This window comes from Chelonia mydas, unplaced genomic scaffold (assembly GCF_015237465.2).
Source record: "Chelonia mydas isolate rCheMyd1 unplaced genomic scaffold, rCheMyd1.pri.v2 scaffold_45_arrow_ctg1, whole genome shotgun sequence".
Lineage (NCBI taxonomy): Eukaryota > Metazoa > Chordata > Testudines > Cheloniidae > Chelonia > Chelonia mydas.
Genome location: NW_025111267.1, coordinates 21,834 through 40,745, shown reverse-complemented (window position 1 = coordinate 40,745; position 18,912 = coordinate 21,834).

Below are 18,912 nucleotides of genomic sequence, written 5' to 3'. Positions count from 1 at the left end.
ACCTGTGCTCCTTGTAAAAAAATCAAAATCCTAAAAAAACAAACAAACAAACAAACAAACAAAAACCCTGCCACTTTTGTCTCCAGGCAAATGGGTAGAACACCCCCCCCCCCCATTTACTTTTAGGGAAAAAAAAAACTTCCAGTTTACCAAGACTGTGAATTTCCCTGCAGGAGTTAAGTACCCTGTCTCCAGGCAAAGAAAACCTGCAATTCACAAAGATAATCCCCTTTTGTCTCTGCTCTGGCCCCAAAGCAGAGAAAAAACTAGCTGCTTTCAGTTGGACCTCCTTTCCAGCAGCCCCAAAGGAAAAAAAAAAATCCTTTTTAAAATCTGTATTTCTAGTTCAAAAAAATCTCAAATTGATCTCAAAATGATTTCAGGTTAATCCCACCACTCTGCCACCATGTCAAGGTTCCTCCCCCACTCTGAACTCTAGGGTACAGATGTGGGGACCTGCATGAAAACCTCCTAAGCTTACTTTTACCAGCTTAGGTTAAAACTTCCCCAAGGTTCAAATTAATTTTGTCCTTTGACCCTGGATCTCCACTGCCACCACCAAACTCTAACTGGGTTTACTGGGAAACGTAGTTTGGACATGTCTTTCCCCCCAAAATCCTCTCAACCTTTGCACCCCACTTCCTGGGGAAAGTTTGGTAAAAATCCTCACCAATTTGCATAGGTGACCACAGACCCAAACCCTCGGATCTTAGAACAATGAAAAGCATTCAGTTTTCTTACAAGAAGACTTTTAATAGAAGTAAAGGAATCACCTCTGTAAAATCAGGATGGTAGATACCTTACAGGGTAATTAGATTCAAAACATAGAGAATCCCTCTAGGAAAAACCTTAAGTTACAAAAAAGACACACAGACAGGGATAGTCATTCTATTCAGCACAGTTCTTTTCTCAGCCATTTAAAGAAATCATAATCTAACACATACCTAGCTAGATTACTTACTAAAAGTTCTAAGACTCCATTCCTGTTCTATTCCCGGCAAAAGCAGCATACAGACAGACCCAGACCCTTTGTTTCTCTCCCTCCTCCCAGCTTTTGAAAGTATCTTGTCTCCTCATTGGTCATTTTGGTCAGGTGCCAGCAAGGTTACCTTTAGCTTCTTAACCCTTTACAGGTGAGAAGATTTTTCCTCTGGCCAGGAGGGATTTTAAAGGGGTTTACCCTTCCCTTTATATTTATGACACCATGGCAGTGCTGGGAACCTGCTGGACATGGGTGAGAGGGAGCTCAGTTTGTCTTCTCTCAAGAACTTTACTTCTAACCCTCCCTTTCTCCTCCTTCCCTCCCCCGCCCTGACATTACTGTCTTGTAGGGTGACTACTGAGTTCCAGCAGAGATGGGGGTGACGGGAGCTCCTCCAATGCTCACCCCTTGAGCAGAGCAGCAGCACCTGTGTCACATGCAGCCTGCACCACACCAATATGTCTCTCCTGCTCTCAGGTCAGATCTGTTCTTTTGAATAGTGAATTGTGGAATATAAACACTGGAATTTGTTTGTGGTCTTTTTCCCCAAAAAACAGCTTTAAAAATGTTTTGAATTTTCAGACTGTATGTATTTTACTGGGTTTTGATTTGACTGGAATGCAAATACGGGCTTGATCGACTAGGGAAAAAGGGAGTACTTACTTAGATTTGGTCAGTTGTTTATTTTGCTTTAAATAGTGTGTGTGTGTGGTTTCATTTCTTTTGTGTGTGCAAATGGCTAATTTTAAAATATAATACAGTACACTCTCTGATTTAAAGTAATTAGCAATTAGTATTATTTCACCAGTATTTTTCCTAAAGTTTGCATGTTTATTGTTATTCTTGTGATTTTTAGCATTATTAGTTTATTTATATATTTATTGACTTAGATTTTTTTTCTATTGATTTTCTGTGAATAAATGTTGCACCAGTGAGCTGCCATATGCGAAGTTGAAAACTGATCTGTCTGTATATATTTTTATTTTTCTTTTCAGAATACCATAGATAAAACACATATTTAAGTGCATATTGTTAAAAAAAATAAGTATCTATGGTAGGGCTCTACAGACCACCAAATCAGGAGGAGGCATTTCTAGAGAAAAATGGAAAAAATATCCAAAACACAAGACTTGGTACTAATGGGAGACTTTATCTACGCAGACATCTGTTGGAAAAGTAATACAGAAAAAACACAAAATGTCTAATAAGTTCTTGCAATCTGTTGGGGATAACTTCTTGTTTTGGAATGTGGAGAAATTAACTTGGAAGATGGGTGGCCATTTTACACTTGATTCTGATTTACAGAGAGGAATTGATTGCCAATGTGAAGGTGGGTGCAACATGGGTGAAAGTAATTATTAAATGGTAACTTTCATGATTCTAAGGAACAGAAGGAGTGAGAGCAGCAGTCAATGGACTTCAAAAAAAAAACAGAGTTCAACAGATTCGGTGATCAGGTAGATAAGGCCCCCTGAGAAGAAAATGTAAGGGGAAAAAGGAGTTGAGGAGACCTGAAAGTTTTTTAAACAGACAAAACCAACGGCAAAACTGCAAACTATCCCAATGAAAAAGAAAGGTAGAAAAAATAGAAAGAGGCCAATATGGCTGCATCAAAAGCTCTTTAATGACCTGAAAATCAAAAAGGAATCCTACAAAAAGTGAAACATGAACACATTGTGTGGCAAGGCACCTTCTTGGTTTCACCAGCCTCAGCTGTTTTTAGCCTTGGCGAGACGGCTTGGGTAAAACAGTCCCTCTTGGCTGCACAGGTCAGTCCATTCCTTCTCTCCGCCAGTCTTTTGGGCTTGTTTTTCTCCCTTATGGGCAGGAATGCAGCCTCCCCTCCTGGTGAGGCTCACTGTCTTGCTGCTGCTAACCTACTGACAGCTTGACTCCTTCCCTCCCCCTCTCTCTCAACAGGGGAGGGTTTAAAAAGGACTCAGGCAGCCCTTAGCTGGAATCAGCTGATCCCAGTTGATGAGGGGAGGGCCTTTTAACCTGCTGGGACTGTTTTCTACCCCCTCCTTGCAGCTGTCTGTCCTGAGTTTATCACAATTGCTAAAGGTGAATAAAAAAAAAAAAAAAACAAAAAACAAATAACCACAAGCATCTAGGGAAAAAATCATAAAGGCTAAGGCAAAAATGAGCTACACCTAGTAAGGGACAAAAGGGCAATAAAAAAGAGGTGTCATTAATACATTGGGAGCAAGAGAAAGACAAGGGGAAGTGTAGCTCCACAAAGGAGAGATATTAATGGATGACACCAAGAAGGCTGAAGTATTTAATGTCCATTTTTGCTTCAGTCTTCACTGAAGGAGTTAATTGTGGCCTGGTGCTTAGCACAATTAATATTAACAAAAAGGGGAAAGGAACACACACCAGAAGAAGGAAAGAACAGAATATTTAGAGAAGTTAGATGTATTCAAGTCAGCAAAGCTTGACAAATTCACCTTAGGGTACTTAAGGAACTAGCTGAAGCAATCTTGGAACCATTAGCAATTATCTTCAAGAACTCATGGAGGATGGGTGAGGTCATAGAGAAGTGGAGAAGGGTAAACATAGTACCTAACTTTATAAAGGGGAACAAAGAAGATCCAGGGAATTACAGACCAGTCAGCCTGATTTCAATACCTGGAAAGATGGTGAAACAAATTATTAAACAACCAATTTGTAAGCACCTAGAGGACAATATGGCGATAAGTAATAGCCGACATGGATTTGTCAAGAACAAATCATGTGAAACCAACTACAATGTTAGCAAACTAAGGAAATATGGTCAAGATGAAATTACAATGAAGACAGTGTCATGGAGTTACAGGGTCTGGTCTATGCCCCATCCTGTCACCAGGCTCCTGGGAGTGACCACTTTAGGACCCACACAGTTCCACAGAGCAGGCCCCTGGCCTCCAAGACTGGGCCTTCAGCACCAGTGTTCCCTGCCTCTGTGGGTCCCTGCAGTGAATCCAGCCAAGCCAAACTCCTCTGGGAGGCTTGTACTGTGCCCCTTCAGAGTATGCAATGCTCTCAGTGAGTATTTACAGCGACGCAGGCAGCCTTTTCGAAACAAGGTAATCATTTATTAGTCATCTAGCACACAGAATTTTAAAGACCTTCGATTAACACAGAGAAGCCAAAGTTAATCCATAGTCCACCTCGGTCCAACTAGTGCCCTGATGGGCCAGCCACGCTGTGATGAACTCCATCTCTGTCTTTCTCTGTTTACCCCTTTGTCTCCCCAGGTCTGGCTCCTGAGTCCCTTTCTTCCAGTCACCTGACACCTTCTCCAGCTCAGTTCCCAAATCCTAGCTGCTGGAGTTTTCTGCTGTTAGGTGTTGATTGTTCAGTTGTTGGAGCATCGCTTTGTCTTGCTGGACTCTCTGTGGATTTGGATCAGTTTGAGCCAGTTCTTTAGTGACTGTATTCATTCCCCCCAGTGAGGTAAAACACACAAAGCTCCTGTCTATTGCACTGTTCCAGGAGCAGTGATAACCCTTTTTACCCTCTGGCTAGCAATGACATGAACAGAAGGAAACTGAGGCATGCCTAGGATTCATAAAAATAGTACAGAAAATCTCCACTTTGTCACAAAGGGTACACAACAGGTTGAAAGACCATACACAAAGTGTAGTTAGCAATGGTTTGCTGTTAAACTGGGAGGGCGTATCTAGTGGGGTCCTATAAAAGTTTGTCATTTTCATTAATGAATTCGATATGGAGTGGAGAGTATGCTTATAAAATCTGCAGATGACACCAAGCTAGGAGGGGTTGCAAGCACTTTGGAGAACAGTGTTAGAATTCAAAATGACCTTGATAAATTGGAGTAGTGGTCTGAAGTCAACAAGATCAAATTCAGCTGAGACAAGTGCACAGTCCTACACTTAGTAAGGAAAATTTAAATACACAGGTACTAAATAGGGAATAATTGGCTAGGTGGTAGTACTGCTGAATTGAAATATGAGTCAACAATGTGGTGAAGTTGGAAAAAAAGGCTAATACCATTCTGGAGTGTCATGTGTGGTAAGGCATGGAAGCTAACTGTTCTGCCCTACTTGGCACAGGTGAGGGCATAGCTGAAGCACTGTGTCCCATTTTGGGTGCCACATTTTAAGAAACATGTGGACAATTTGGAGAGATTCCACAGGAGAGCAACAAAAATGATAAAAGGTTTAGAAAACTTGACCTATGAGGAAAGGTTAAAGAAACTGGGCATGTTTATTCTTGAGGAAAAAAAGGTTGAGGGAGACCTGATAACCATCTTCAAATACATTAAGCGCTGTTAGAAAGCAGGGGTGGGCAAACTTTTTGGCCTGAGGGCCACATCTGGGTATGGAAATTGTATGGCGGGCCATGAACGCTCACAAAATTAACAACGGAAAATTAACACTACTAAAACATCATAGTCACCTAAGACAACAAGTAGCAGGCACATGGGCTTGCACGTTCCAGGCTCTGATGGCATGTGAGGCGCATTTGGGGTGTGCAGCTGGAGTAATATGCAGGCCTTCACGCCTGTCATGCAGGTCCTGAACATGCAGGAGTGCCGGGTGGGCAGAGCAGGGCAAGCCCCTGACCCCGCTCCCCAGCTGGAGCGCCGGAGCAGGGCAATGGAGCTTGAGGGCTTGATTAAAAGGTCTGATGGGCTTGACGCGGCCTGCGGGCCATAGTTTGCCCAACCCTGTTATAAAGAGTACGGTGATCAATTTTTCTCCATGTCCACTGAAGGTAGGACAAGAAGCAATGGGCATAATCTGCAGCAAGTGAGATTGAGGTTAGACCTTAGGGGAAACTTTCTAACTATAAGGATAATAAAGTACTGGAATAGGTTATTAAGGGAGATGGAATCTCTGTCATTGCAGGTTTTTAAGAACAGGTTGGACCGTTACCCCAGAATTTGGCATGTACCCCAGAATTTAATAGTACTGCCATCAGCAATTTTGCATGTTCAGCCACTGCCAGCTGAAAAGCAAACATCACATACTGTAACGATGCTGCCTCTGGCGGGACACGACTGAGTGTGTCAATTCTGGACAAATTGCTTAGAGCAGGGCAATTACAGCCCACGGCTGGGGTTTCTCCATTTCTAAGGCAAACCAAACCAGCCAGACAGGGAGGACTTTGGTTTTACCCCACTGGCTAACTACAAGTCACACAAGCAATTCCCTCAGACACTCCAGTTCCCCAGTATCACCACCAGCAGCCACTTCTTATGGGGATGAATGGTTATGAAAACTAATGCCCCTGTAAAAGAAAAAAGGTTTTCTCAATCCCAAAGGACCAAGCCCCAGACCCAGGTCAATATACAAGTTAGATCTTACCCACAAATTACACTGTTGCCAATCCTTTAGAATCTAAAATCTAAAGGTTTATTCATAAAAGAAAGAAATACAGATGAGAGTTAAAATTGATTAAATGGAATCAGTTACATACAGCAATGGCAAAGTTCTTGGTTCAGGCTTGTAGCAGTGATGGAATAAACTGCAGGCTCAAATCAAGTCTCTGGAGTACATCCATAGCTGGGATGGGTCATTCAGTCCTTTGTTCAGAGCTTCAGTTTGTAGCAAAGTTCCTCCAGAAGTAAGAAGCAGGATTGGAGGGGTTTCCAGGGCCTTTTATATTCTTTGCCCTGTGGAAGGACCCCCCTTTGTTCTTACTGTGGAAAATCCCAGCAGCAAGATGGAGTTTGGAGTCACATGGGCAAGTCACATGTCCATGCATGACTCAGTTCTTTGCAGGCCGACGCCATTGTTTACATGTTAGTTTGAATGTTCCCAGGAAAGCTCAGATGTGGATTGGCGTCTACTAAAGTTCATTGTCAGTTAAGTGTTTCTTGACTGGGCACTTACTGAGAATAGTCCCTTCTCAAGAAGCTGACCAAATGCTTCAGTGAGGCTACTTAGAATAAAAACACATTGATATACAAGTACATAGCCAATATTCATAACTTCAACTACAAAAATGATACACCTATACAGATGGCATAATCATAATCAGCACATCATAACCTTTCCATAGACACTTTACATGACAACTTTTGTACAATATTTGCTGCAAATATATAACAGTGATTGCAACAATGATCTATACGGTTACAGGTTATGTGAGTAACATCACAAAGCCGCCTTACATTGACCTAATAATGTATGTGTCTACACTACCAGGTCCCTTCTACTGACCTAACTCACCTGTAATGTTGACTTAATTACTCTGCCCCTGCGAGAGACTTAATTCAGTGTTGATGAGTTGACAGAGAGGCAGTGAAGACGCAGTCTTATGTGAGTTGACTGAATTGGCCTCCAGGAGGTGTCCCACAATGCTCCACTGTGACTTCTCTGGACATCATTATCAACTCCACTGCACAGAATCCAGGTACCCAGGAAACAGCCCCTCCCCTGTTAAAGCCCCAGAAACTTTGAATTCCCATTTCCTATTTGATCAGCATGGAGAGCTCGCCAGCCCAGGTGATCATGGTGACTCAACGCCTCAAATGTGCTCCAGTCTGTAGTACACAGGAGATGGTGGGACTTATTGGTCTGTGAGGAGAAGAGTCTGTGCAGGCACAGCTCCAATGCAGCACAATAAACTAGACATTTATGAAAAGATCACATGGGGCATGGGAGAGAAGGGCTACAGCAGGGATACGCAGCAGTGCCACGTGAAAATCAAAGAACTTCGGCAGGCATACCAGAAGACAAGGAAGGCAAACAGTCATCCTGGTTCTGCATCAGAAACATGCTGCTCTACAATGAGCTGCATGTGATTCTTGGCGGCGACCCCACCACTACCCCCAAACACAGCATGGATACATCCCAGGAGTCTGAGTCTCGGGCTACCTCAGGCAACAATGAGGAGAACATACTAGACGAGGAAGAGGAGGAGAATGAGAGACAAGTGAGCTGTGGGTCCATTCTCCCCAAGAGCCAGGAGCTATTTTTAACCCCAGAGTCCAGCTGTTTGCACGACAGCATGGTGGCTGAGCATGATGCTGGGGAAGGCACCTCTGATAAGTATGCAATTCCAATCAAACTGTAGGGGTTACATGCTCTTATATTTTATGTTTAATGTAAAGAAAAAGTGAAGTGTAGTGAGTATCTGCTTTCCAATGGCTGCTCCAGCTACGCAGAGGGTGGCCCCCTGGAAAAGACTGTTTATGTGCACAGGGATGCCCAGGAATCCTCCATGGGGACTTCTAGGAAACTTTCATGGAGGCACTCTGCAATCCTTTACAGAAGATTTCTGAGGAGGGCTGCCTTATTTCTTCCACCACGGTAGGACACTTTCCCGCGCCACTCCAGTATTAACTCTCCTGGTATCATTGTGGTACACAGCATAGCAGCATAAGGACCAGGTCTGTACCCAGACGCTTGCAGCATCCACTCCCTTGCCACCCCTGTTATCCTCAGGAGACTGATATCACATAGGGTCACCTAGGGGAAACGGGGGAAGTTTTCATTACAAGTGCTCATACTGCAAACAATAGAGCATGTGATCCACCACTCATAGTGATTTCAGGGTCCCTCAACCATGTTTTCCTTAACGTGGGTGGTTTGGTTGGCAGAGATTGGCATTGACCTCAGATTCTGCACGTCTAGGGCAACTACTACCTCCGGCGTGGCTGTACTGCCCCCAGCCCCACCCCTGTCCCTTCCATGCAGCTGTCTGCATGACTGCATCTCCTGTCTGGGGTCTGTACAGCCCCACCAGAGGACAGGGCTGGGGGGCAGTACAGTGGCACCGGAGGAGCTGCCGGTGTGGGGTGCTGGCTCCTGAGAGTGGCGGCTCCATGTTTTGCTCCTTTCGCCACTGCAGTTCCCAGGAGAGCCCTGCGGGTTCTGTGGATACCGATTTATATCTGTGTATATCCGCATCTGCAGGTATAAATTTGTATCTGCACAGGGCTGTAATTAGAAGGGGGGGGAAAGAGGATGTGTGTGTGACACTCTACTCCCCAGGGAAATGCCCTGTAACCCCCATATTCATCATTTGTATATAAATTGTGATATTTTTTGCAGAGCATGCCATATGAGGTATCGTGGGAAAGATTATGATCTGCTCAAAGCCACTGTTCCATCTAAATATGCATATCATTAATGCATTTGAAGTTATGAGAATTGTGTTGTATGATTGTCACAAATATATGGTGTGGGTTTGGGAAGTGCCAGGATACTAGCTCCCCAAAGACAATAACCAGGGGATAACCAACACCCAGGTGGGTGTCGAACAACCATCAAAAGCCATTGTCCAGCGAAAGAGCTACAATGCAATGACTCAGCTGCACAAGGCCACGCCAGGGGAATTGCTCAACCTTGCCTGGTGACTCAGCAATGTACCCTGACATGCCTGGACTTGTGTTCTCCAACCACATGGTGGGACTAAGGATATAAAACAAAACACAGTGACCCTATACTTTGCCTTTTCTCCTCCCCCCACAAATGCTACAAGCAACAAGGACACTGAGAAGACTGAAGACTCCAACAGAGGAGACTGGCCCAGGTTTCACGGGTGAAACCTGTGTACCATGAACTGCAATATCTAGTGGGGTGAGAAAAACTGCTTAATCTAGATGTTGCCCAGTCTAATTGGGTTGAGAGTTTAGACTGCATACTTATATTTTATTTTATTTTGGTAACCACTCTGATGTTTTGCCTATCACTTATAATCACTTAAAATCTATCTTTTGTAGTCAATAAACTTGTTTTACTATTTATCTTTACCAGTGAGTTTGCCTGAAGTGTTTGGTAAATCTGCACAGGTTTACAGAGGCTGGTGTATATCCACTTTCCATTGATGAAGCGGTGAACCAATTAATAAACTTGCACTGCTCATCAGACAGTATATTCCTGAGGTACAAGGCTGGGAGGATTTGTCTGGTGCCTTTCTCTGTGTGATTCATGAGTGGGTCTGGGAGCATTCATGCAATCTACCTGGGTGTAGGGCTCCACATGCTGTTGTGCTGAGTGATAACAGCACCTGGAGGGGTTTGCTGTTTGTCACTAGCAAAGCATTGTAAGAGATAGCCCAGTCTGGAGAGTTCAGGGGGCACAGCGGTCCCACAGTCCCAGGCTGCACGCCAGGGATCCCATCACAGCATGATGACATGTTTAAAAAGACAATAAGGCCTCTGAGACAGCTGAGACAGGGCTAAGAGCCTGGAGGATTTCATTGTCTGAAAAACTGGACATGGACATGGAGAGCATCCCCTGCAGGCCCAATCAGACATGTTGAGGCATCTGGTTGAGCTTCAGGAAAAGCAGCTTGAGGCTAAACTCCTTCTGCAGCCCATGCAGAACTGCCTGCAAGCATTGCCCTGTTCCCAATCCCTCTCCCACAAACGTTCCAGGAGCTGGGAGTGGGATGTGCAGTATCCCTTCCACTCAACACTGGGGAGGGTACTAAGAACAAAAGGCAGCCATTCGAAGATCTTTGATGGGCAAGACTTCTGTGCTTTCACAGACAAACTGATTTGGTTTCTCCCCTCCCAATATTATCCCACCATTTGCCCAAGGTTAAAGAAACAGAAAGAACAGGAAAATAATGTATGTGTGTGCAATAAAGGTAATTGTTTAGAGAATGAAATGCTCCTTATTAATTCCAATCATTGGGGTTGGGGGGGTGGGAGGGTACAGAGAAATTGATGCAATGGAGGGGATGGTAGGGGAATGCACAACACAGATAAGCGGTGCACATTACTGAAACAAGTTTTCAAAGCATCCAGGAGATGCAGAGCTCCTTGATGAGCTCTTCTTATTGCCCTGGTATCTGGCTGCTCAAAATTAGCTGCCAATCTATCTGCCTCCATACCCCACCTCTGCAGAAACTTCTCTCCCTTTGCCTAACAGATATTATGGAGCACACGGCAGACAGTGATAACAATGGGGATATTGCTTTCACTGAAATCCAACCTAGTAAGCAATTTGTGCCAGCAACCCTTTAAACGTCCAAAGGCACATTCCACCACCATTCTGCACTTGCTCAACCTTTTGTTGAAATGCTCCTTACTGCTGTCCAGGTGGCCGATGTTCGGCTTCATGAGCCATAGGAGCAAGGGGTAGGCTGGGTCTCCCAGGATCACGATTGGCATGTCAACATTGTCAGTGCTTATTTTGCGATCTGGAAAAAAGTCCCTGATTGCAGCTTTCTAAACAGACCTGTGTTCCTAAAGATGCGCGCATCATGCACCTTTCCTGACCCTCCCACATTGATGTCGATGAAACGTCCCCTATGATCCACCCGTGCTTGCAACATCATTGAAAATTATGCCTTACGGTTTATGTACTCTTTGGCAAGGTGGTCTGCTGCCAAGATAGGCATATGTGTGCCATCTATCACCCCACCGCCGTTAGGGAACCCCATCATGGCAAAACCATCCACTATGTCCTGCACGTTGCCCAGAGTCACTACCCTTCTTAGCAGAAGTCGATTAACGCCCTGCATGCTTGGATCACAACAGATCCCATGGTGGATTTACCAACTCTGAATTGATTCAGACTCTGAACTGGATGTGCCATGTTTGTCTTTCTTCCACAGGACAGAAGCGACTTTATCTGTACAAAGTGCAAGCTAGTATCCATATTGGAAGAGAAGATTGAAGGTCTGGAGCAACAGATATCGACCCTGCGTTGCATACGAGAATCTGAGGATTTCCTGGACAAAAGTCAGGATATGCTTCTAAAGATTTAGAGCAGGTTGCACAGCGGAGCCAAGAGGCCAGTGAAGAAGCTTGGCAACATGTGACCTCCAGAAGAAGAAGGGGGAATGTCCGGGTGCCAGCAACGCAGACACAGGTAAGTAACCGTTTTCATGTTCTCTCCACAGGTACCATTGCGGAGAGTGGACCAGATGATACGTCTGGGGGGAGAAAGCAGAAGGAGACTCCGCTAGTTGGAAGGCATGAGATGCGATGTCCTGAGGTTGGGGGTTCCACGACCACCACTCCCAAGAGAAGGAGGCGGGTTATGGTGGTCGGGGACTCTCTCCTCAGGGGGACTGAGTCATCTATCTGCCGCCCTGACCGGGAAAACAGAGAAGTCTGCTGCTTCCCAGGGGCTAAGATTCGCGATGTGATGGAGAGACTGCCGAGACTCATCAAGCCCTCGGATCGCTACCCCTTCCTGCTTCTCCACGTGGGCACCAATGATACTGCCAAGAATGACCTTGAGCGGATCACTGCAGACTACGTGGCTCTGGGAAGAAGGATAAAGGAGTTTGAGGCGCAAGTGGTGTTCTCGTCCATCCTCCCCATGGAAGAAAAGGCCGGGGTAGGTACCGTTGAATCGTGGAAGTCAACGAATGGCTACGCAGGTGGTGTCGGAAAGAAGGCTTTGGATTCTTTGACCATGGGATGGTGTTCCATGAAGGAGGAGTGCTGGGCAGAGACGGGCTCCACCTAACGAAGAGAGGGAAGAGCATCTTTTTGAGCAGGCTGGCTAACCTAGTGAGGAGGGCTTTAAACTAGGTTCACCGGGGGAAGGAGACCAAAGCCCTGAGGTAAGTGGGCAAGCAGGATACTGGGAAGACGCACAGGCAGGAACGTCTGTGAGGGGAGGGCTCCTAACTCATACTGAGAATGAGGGGTGATCAGCAGGTTATCTCAAGTGCCTATATACAAATGCACAAAGCCTTGGAAACAAGCAGGGAGAACTGGAGGTCCTGGTGAAGGCAAAGAATTATGACGTGATTGGAATAACAGAGACTTGGTGGGATAACTCACATGACTGGAGTACTGTCATGGATGGTTATAAACTGTTCAGGAAGGACAGGCAGGGCAGAAAACTAGGGGGAGTAGCACTGTATGTAAGGGAGCAGTATGACTGCTCAGAGCTCTGGTATGAAACTGCAGAAAAACCTGAGTGTCTCTGGATTAAGTTTAGAAGTGTGAGCAACAAGAGTGATGAAGTGGTGGGAGTCTGCTATAGACCACCGGACCAGGGGGATGAGGTGGATGAGGCTTTCTTCCGGCAACTAGCAGAAGCTACTAGATCGCACGCCCTGGTTCTCATGGGCGACTTGAATCATCCTGATATCTGCTGGGAGAGCACTACAGCGGTGCACAGACAATCCAGGAAGTTTTTGGAAAATGTAGGGGACAATTTCCTGGTGCAAGTGTTGGAGGAGCCAACTAGGGGGAGAGCTTTTCTTGACCTGCTGCTCACAAACCGGGAAGAATTAGTAGGGGAAGCAAAAGTGGATGGGAATCTGGGAGGCAGTGACCATGAGTTGGTCGAGTTCAGGATCCTGACACAGGGAAGAAAGGTAAGCAGCAGAATACAGACCCTGGACTTCAGGAAAGCAGACTTCGACTCCCTCAGGGAACTGATGGGTAGGATGCCCTGGGGGAATAACATGAGGGGGAAAGGAGTCCAGGAGAGCTGGCTGTATTTCAAAGAATCCCTATTGAGGTTACAGGGACAAACCATCCCGATGTGTAGAAAGAATAGTAAATATGGCAGGCGACCAGCTTGGCTTAACAGTGAAATCCTTGTGGATCTTAAACATAAAAAAGAAGCTTACAAGAAGTGGAAGATTGGACAAATGACCAGGGAAGAGTATAAAAATGCAGCTCGGGCATGTAGGAATGAAATCAGGAGGGCCAAATCGCACCTGGAGCTGCAGCTAGCAAGAGATGTCGAGTAACAAGAAGGGTTTCTTCAGGTATGTTGGCAACAAGAAGAAAGCCAAGGAAAGTGTGGGCCCCTTACTGAATGAGGGAGGCAACCTAGTGACAGAGGATGTGGAAAAAGCTAATGTACTCAATGCTTTTTTTGCCTCTGTCTTCACGAACAAGGTCAGCTCCCAGACTGCTGCGCTGGGCAACACAGCATGGGGAGTAGGTGGCCAGCCCTCTGTGGAGAAAGAAGTGGTTAGGGACTATTTAGAAAAGCTGGAAGTGCACAAGTCCATGGGGCCGGATGCATTGCATCCGAGAGTGCTAAAGGAGTTGGCGGCTGTGATTGCAGAGCCATTGTCCATTATCTTTGAAAACTCATGGCGATCGGGGGGAAGTTCCGGATGACTGGAGAAAGGCTAATGTAGTGCCCATCTTTAAAAAAGGGAAGGAGGAGGATCCTGGGAACTACAGGCCAGTCAGCCTCACCTCAGTCCCCGGAAAAATCATGGAGCAGGTCCTCAAGGAATCAATCCTGAAGCATTTACACGAGAGGAAAGTGATCAGGAACAGTCAGCATGGATTCACCAAGGGAAGGTCATGCCTGACTAATCTAATTGCCCTCTATGATGAGATTACTGGTTCTGTGGATGAAGGGAAAGCAGTGGATGTATTGCTTCTTGACTTTAGCAAAGCTTTTGACATGGTCTCCCACAGTATTCTTGTCAGCAAGTTAAAGAAGTATGGGCTGGATGAATGCACTATAAGGTGGGTAGAAAGTTGGCTAGATTGTCGGGCTCAAGGGGTAGTGATCAATGGCTCCATGTCTAGATGGCAGCCAGTATCAAGTGGAGTGCCCCAGGGGTCGGTCCTGGGGCCGGTTTTGTTCAGTATCTTCATAAATGATCTGGAGGATGGTGTGGATTGCACTCTCAGCAAGTTTGCGGATGATACTAAACTAGGAGGAGTGGTAGATACGCTGGAGGGTAGGGATAGGATACAGAGGGACCTAGACAAATTGGAGGATTGGGCCAAAAGAAATCTGATGAAGTTCAACAAGGATAAGTGCAGGGTTCTGCACTTAGGACGGAAGAATCCCATGCACCGCTACAGACTAGGGACCGAATGGCTAGGCAGCAGTTCTGCGGAAAAGGACCTAGGGATGACAGTGGACGAGAAGCTGGATATGAGTCAACAGTGTGCCCTTGTTGCCAAGAAGGCCAATGGTATTTTGGGATGTATAAGTAGGGGCATTGCCAGCAGATCGAGGGACGTGATCGTTCCCCTCTATTCGACATTGGTGAGGCCTCATCTGGAGTACTGTGTCCAGTTTTTGGCCCCACACTACAAGAAGGATGTGGAAAAATTGGAGAGAGTCCAGCGAAGGGCAACAAAAATGATTAGGGGACTGGAACACATGACTTATGAGGAGAGGCTGAGGGAACTGGGATTGTTTAGTCTGCGGAAGAGAAGAATGAGGGGGGATTTAATAGCTGCTTTCAACTACCTGAGAGGTGGTTCCAAAGAGGATGGTTCTAGACTATTCTCAGTGGTAGAAGATGACAGGACAAGGAGTAATGGTCTCAAGTTGCAGTGGGGGAGGTTTAGGTTGGATATTAGGAAAAACTTTTTCAGTAGGAGGGTGGTGAAACACTGGAATGCATTGCCTAGGGAGGTGGTAGAATCTCCTTCCTTAGGAGTTTTTAAGGTCAGGCTTGACAAAGCCCTGGCTGGGATGATTTAATTGGGGATTGGTCCTGCTTTGAGCAGGGGGTTGGACCAGATGACCTCCTGAGGTCCCTTCCAACCCTGATATTCTATGATTCCCCACTGACCGGTAGCAGTCTGGCATTGCAAGCTTCCACAGAGCGATCACCACTTGCTTCCCCATAGTCAGAGCAGGTCTCATGTTAGTGTTGCTGTGCTTCAGGGCTGGGGAAAGCTCTGCACAAAGTTCCTGGAAAGTGGACTTATGCATTCAAAAGTTCTGTAGCCACTGCTCGTCATCCCATAGCTGCCTAACAGTGCAATCCCATCACTCAGTGCTTGTTTCCCAGGACCAGAAATGGCGCTCCACCCTGTTCAGCTGCTGCACGACTGCCAGTAGCAACCAGGAATTTTTTCATCCTATGACTTGTGGCAGGGCTGCCTGCATGACATTGCAATGTTCCACACGGCAGTGCCTTTCTCAGCTCTGGAAATACTGCAGGATAAGGCGCAAGGTGTTTGTAATGCTCACAACAGGAGTGCACAGCTGAGTGGGGTCCATGCTTCTTGGGCTACAGCATACGCACAGCTAAGCCAGGCTTTCGAAGAAAGGCATGAGAAAGTATGGGTTGTTTGCCATTGATATCAAGGTAAGGAGGGAGGGAGGAAACTGCATCACGGGAGGCCAAAGCCATGTTTCCATTCCCCCCTGAATCGATGTTTTGGTCCCATGAGGTGTTGTAAGCTCTTCCCCAAACCCCCTGTGGCTAGTTGCACTGTGGGATAGCTACCCACAATGCACTGCTCTGTGCACTGATGCAAGTGCTGCTAGTGAGGACGCACTCCACCAACACAATGAGCGTGGCGTGGACTGGCACAACCAACTTAATTACTGCAGCGGCCGGATGTCAACTTACCTTGACTTAACTTTGTAGTGTAGACATGCCCTCACAGTTACTTTTTAGTCTGCAGTACACCAACCACCAAACCCATGGAGATAACTTTCATAAAATTAATGCAGATATCTCCCAGTTTCTTCACAGCAGTATTTTAGTAGCGGTTTTACCAATGAAGTCTACCAGTATATACTTCCCTAGTACTACTCATTACTCCCCTCCAAGGAACTTTTTGCCACAACATTGCTTTGGGATCTCATGATCCCTACATCCTTTTTCCAGGAGATCTCATTTGGTTGCATTCGTTCTTCTTAGATATATGACCTAAACTTTTGCTGTATTAAAATGCATTTGGTTTGAATGAGCTCAATTTACTGAGAAATCCAAACCATCTGGATGACTGCCTTGTCCTCATTTACCACTCTGCTAATCTCTGTGTCATCTGCCAATTTCATCAGCAGTGATTTCATATTTACTTCCAGATCATTGGTAAAAATATTAAATATCATCAGCCTTGTAGAACCCCACTAGAAACACCTCCATTCAAAGATTATTCCCACTGATTATTCCTTTTTGAAATCTGTCAGTTATGTCTGTCCATGTAGCATGAGTTTTATTGATATTGTCTACATTTCACCAGCCAGCTCTTTCAGAGCTCTTGTTATCTGGTCCTGATGCTTTTAGAACACTTATCCCTAGTAGATGCTGTTTTAACATCCCCCTTAGTTACTAAAAGGCGGGGAAGCAGTTCATCATCCTCATGTAATCCAAATACATCAGTTGGCTTCTTTCCAAATATAGAACAGAAATATTTATTAAACACTTCTGCCTTTTCTGTATCATTTTATTAACAATTTTACCATTTTCACCTAGTAATGGGCCTGGGGATTTCTTTTGTTCCTGGTATACTTTAAAACCACTCCTTATTGTCCTTAGTTCTGTCAGCCATGGATTTTTTCTGGATGGCTTTAGCTTTCCTTATCAATTTTCTACACTTCATAACCTCTAATGTATATCGTTTGCCATCCGCCTCACTTTTTTCCATAGATATATCTGCCAGATGGAATAGGCAGCAACAAGGGCTGGGGCTCATTGTTTAGGGATTCCTCTTACCAGTACAAAACAGAACCATCTCAAGCCCCTACCCAGTAATCTGATAAAACTAATTAGCACCCTTGGGCACCTCTAAGAGTCAATACTTACCCACTCAGAAGCATTGAGTCTGTGTATAACACAAGAAAACTTTTGTTAAAAGGGAAATAGAACCCAGCATTACCTTGGGAAAACACCACAACCATGATTCAAAAGCTTGTAACCATAAGCAACACTCACCTCACAGTCCCTTCGGGCAGTGTCCTTTGTCTCAGTTTCCCATCTTGCAGCATGAAAGTCTGACAAATAAATGTCCCTTTAACACACCACTCCCCTCTCCCTGCACTGCACCCTACTCACAGTTGGCTGTTCTTAGTCAGTGAAGACCCTTCGTTCAGAGGTGCGCTCACCTGGATTCACCTCCCACCCCTGAAAAGGGAGGGGGAGCGTCGAGCAGTGTCTCTGCTGCTGCTTCCACTGTGCTCTGCCGCCGTTAGCTATGTGCTACTACCTCTGTTGCTGTTACCTCTGCCGCTGTTCAGCAATGCTGCTGCCATCAGTGCTGCTTGCCACTCACTACCACTTCTGCAATGCCCCATTTTGAGGTTCCACCACTTAGCCCAGCTCTTAGCCCAGGTCTACACTGGGGGTGGGATCGATCTAAGTTACGCAACTTCAGCTGTGTGAATAACGTAGCTGAAGTCGACGTACTTAGATCGACTTACCGTGGTGTCTTCACCGCGGCGAGTCGACTGCTGCCGCTTCCCCGCCGACTCCGCCTGCGCCTCTCGTGGGGGTGGGTACAGGAGTCAACGGGAGAGCGCTTGGGGGTCGATTTATCGCGTCTAGACTAGACGCGATAAATCGATCCCCGCTGGATCAATTGCCATCCGGTGAGTAGTGTAGACATACCCTTAGTGATTTCCCTGGACAGCGAGGAACCTCTCTACTGTTGCTTCTTGTCTTTCATTACAACACTGTGCTCACACCAGGCTGAAGGCTTAGAGCTGCTCATCAGTGATTTCAGCTCTAGTAACCACCCAACAGAAACAAGAACTTTTAATTGAGTTTACTCAACTCTCCCTTTGAACACTAAAGAGAAGAGAATCAAATAGTACCTAGAACCCTTTAAAGCAGAGCCCCCCCACTAGATAAAAACATCGATCCCTAACCCCTCTAACTTTCACTGGGATGCGACATCCCTACCCCCTGCTTAGCAAGCGGGTTTGAGGTTAGGGTGACCCTTTCAATCAGCGCATGCTAAGCACAGTTCTGCTGCCCTTTATTCGTACAGTGAGGATAACAACATTGCATTCTCCCTGCATTCAAAGTGTTTTGTATCCCAAAACCAGCCACAATTGATCACTTTGGCGATGCAGCTCTGTCTGCTGAACACCTAGGTGTGTGCGTGCACATATAGTCCGGTCCGGAAGTCTTCCTCCCCTCCCCCCATTTCTTTTTGCTGAGTTTTCTTTCTGCTGTCGTGGTTGAAACTCCTGCATGGGGATGGGGATCACTACTGAGACAGCCTTTACCCCAGTTTGTTTCCTATCAGTTACACTTCATATTGCCCTTTACAGAATGAGGCTGGGAATTAAATACGTCTTTTTACCTTATTACTGCTGAAGAAAAGG